Source organism: Nicotiana attenuata, unplaced genomic scaffold (assembly GCF_001879085.1).
Source record: "Nicotiana attenuata strain UT unplaced genomic scaffold, NIATTr2, whole genome shotgun sequence".
In the NCBI taxonomy this organism is placed as follows: Eukaryota; Viridiplantae; Streptophyta; class Magnoliopsida; order Solanales; family Solanaceae; genus Nicotiana; species Nicotiana attenuata.
Window position 1 is genome coordinate 395,554 of NW_017670881.1, and position 3,158 is coordinate 398,711.

The following is a 3,158-nucleotide window of genomic DNA, read 5'->3' on the forward strand; positions in this document are numbered from 1 at the left end:
TTTTGTAAACCGACATTGTATTCATGCTTTTATAATAATATAGATAGATAGATTAATATGCATAATCAAATAACGGTGCCAACAAAACATTATGTAAATCTAAGACTACCCGGACATCACATGGAATATATCTATGCACGGACTACGTACCAAGTGCGTACGTAGCTCCCCACACAAGTAATTTACAACAAAGCACACCTAAGGGGATGAGTTCCCTCTTACAAGGTTAGGCAAGAGACTTACCTCGTTCTCAAGTTCACTTACGATCCACAAATATGCTTTAAATCCTCAACTTGGTGCCAAATGACTCTAAACTAGTCAAATGTTATATAAATTAATCAATACAAATGATCAAAAGTTCATAATTTAACTATTAGAGTAATTATCCAACCCAAATTGGAAGATTCCTAAAATTCACCCCCAGCGTGCCCGGATTCCGGAAATTTTCGAAGAAAGTTGATACTCATAACCTCACGAACTCAAATATATAACTTTCACTCAATTCCATGACCATTTTCGTGGTTAAACCATTTTTATCAAAACCTAGGTTTTTCATCTAAACCCATGATTTTCAATAATTTTATATGCTGCAATCTACCCAAAATCTATGTTTTAAACTAATATTGTATAAAAATTACTTACCTAAAAGTGCTAGATGAAAACCCATGTCAAGAAGCTCCAAAATCGCCCAAAAAAAATGAGAGAACTGGGTTAGAAATGGCTTAAGTCCCGTGATAAATGAAGCTTTCTGCCTCCGGTACTTCCGCATCTGCGGCCACTAGGCTACATTTGCGGTACCGCTTCTGCGAAACTAGGCCCGCTTCTGCGGAGTTTCCCAGGCCGAGCGCTGGTCTCATCTGCGGACGGGATCGCGCTTTTGCAGTCTCGCTTATGCGGCTACTCATAGTAGAAGCGAGCTCTCTCCTGCGTACGCCTCTCTGCTTTTGCGGCCAAAATCACGCATCTGCGGGCTCACACCTGCGGCCAAAAGCTCGCAGGTGCGGGCACACCAGAACTGGTGCACCAGCAGCCCTTTTGAGTCCTAACTTAATCTGTGCATCGTCCGAATGGCATCCGGGCCCCCCGAGGCTCCGTCCAAACATACCAACAAGCAACAAGTTTGAAAATCATAAAACGGACTCACTTGCGCCCTCACCCTCGGAATGCAGAAAACAATATCAAAACTAAAAATTGCAACCCAAAACCAATAGGATCAACTTATGAGCTTCAAATTCTTCCAACTTACTCTGAATGCACCGAAACATACTTAAACTACTCGGAATGACACTAAGTTTTGCATGCAAGTCTTAAATTACCATACGGAACTATTCTCAGGCTCGGATTTTCAAACGGACCTCGATAACATCAAAACCTACTCCAAACTAAATTTAAAGAACTTTAAAACCTTCAAGGTGCCAATTATTAGTATTACTAGATGCTGGCTGCCCGTGCAGAGCACAGGCCCAACGACCAACACTTGAACAACAGAATTTAGGATAAGTGGTCAACTTTGTTAATTAACACCAAATGCTATGTAGTAAGTTATATACATCTTGTAAGTTAGTCTAAAAGTTAAAAGGTGCAGACATTTGCGCCCTCGTGTGTATATCACAGATGCATCTTCAAATCTGTATTTGCATTCTCGTGTGTATATCGCAGATGCATCTTCAGAACATCAGTAGTTTCTTTCTTTTAGCTTGTCCATATTATTCAAGCAAGTACCGTATTCGAAACAGCCTTGTGTTCCTATCTTCCTTCCGAAGCTGATGGTAGCGCCTCTTAGATCACCATGCATGATTCCATTTAACTACAAACATACATAGAACACTTGCATTCTTAAGTAGCTATGGGACAATGTAAAGAAAAACGTATGTCTTCTAAGTTACTGGAGCGAAGTTAAAATCTATTACATAAGGTGTAACCTTTTGTCAGACAATCTTGCACAATGTTGTTCAAATAAAACCAATAAATATGGAGAGGAGGGCTAGAAGTAATGAGCCTATATACATTTCCATATAAGTTCAATTGCCAGTTGTGTGAGAGGAGGGCTTAAGGTTAAAAGCTTATAGCAAGCGCTAACAGAGTAGTTGCCATCATTATCCCTTTTCAGATTATTCTATGAAGTTCTATTGTAGGAAGAGGTATTGCATAAAATCCACAATATTTTATCAGCAATCACAAAATGTCTTCATTAGTTATCCAGTAGCTTAGTTTACAAAGATAGAAGTTTAGTAGAAACGTAGTTTTAGTGAGTATTACTATATATTGTTAGTGTAACCATGTCTCTGAAAATGCCATAGAAGATTTTTATTTGATACACAAATATTGATGCTTTCTCAACAAAAGAAAAAGTACACACAGATTGCTTATACTTCTGTTCACAACCAAGGGCAACAACTGCACATAAATAGTTTTATAGTGAGTAGTACCATATGTTGTCATTGTAACCGTACCCCAGTTAAATGTTATAGAAGGTTCTTATTTGATACACAAATATTGATGATAAAGTATTCTTTCTCCACAAAAGAAAAAGTATAGTTAGGTTGTTCATACTTCTGTTCACGACCAAGGCAACAACTGCATAGAAATAGGTTTATAGTGAGTAGTACTATATGTTGTCAATAGAAGGTTTATTTGATAAATAAATATTGATGATAAAGTATTCTTTCTCAAAAAAAGAAAAAGTATGGTCAGATTGTTCATACTTTTGTTTATGATCAAGGCAAGAGTCACACATAAACATGAGAAATTAGTAAGTTTGCCAGAACCAAGTTGGTACTCAGATGAATAAGTTAATAACAAGACTGATTAATGTAGGCGATATTACTACCTATAATATATCTGCATATGTTGCAATATATGCAATAATACTACCTACAATGTAAGTGCTACATAAGAAGAAAAGGGAAAAAACATCATTCAGTGTGTATGAGTAATGCTAAGTGAACATGTATTGAAGTTAGATATGTTTGATTTGGATTAATGAAGTTCACTTAGATAACACATCAAATTTTATTAGAAGAAAAGAATCCACAATCCATGAGATACTGTAATTATAGAATACCTGGCATTAGAAAAGGTATACACATGACAACATCCTAATAAAGAATAGAATGACGTTACCCTTTTAAAAATAAAAAAACTATACAAACTTAACA

At 36.6% G+C, this 3,158-nt stretch overlaps 1 long non-coding RNA gene across 1 annotated transcript in view; it reads right to left on the reverse strand.

The window, feature by feature from the left end:
* Positions 1-1,401: 1,401 nt before the first annotated feature.
* The window catches only part of LOC109244180, a 3,248-nt gene continuing 1,491 nt past the window's right edge, over positions 1,402-3,158 (reverse strand). Inside the window, exon 3 of the long non-coding RNA XR_002070675.1 lies at positions 1,402-1,807. This is a non-coding gene — a long non-coding RNA (uncharacterized LOC109244180). The remainder of the gene's footprint in view (positions 1,808-3,158) is intronic.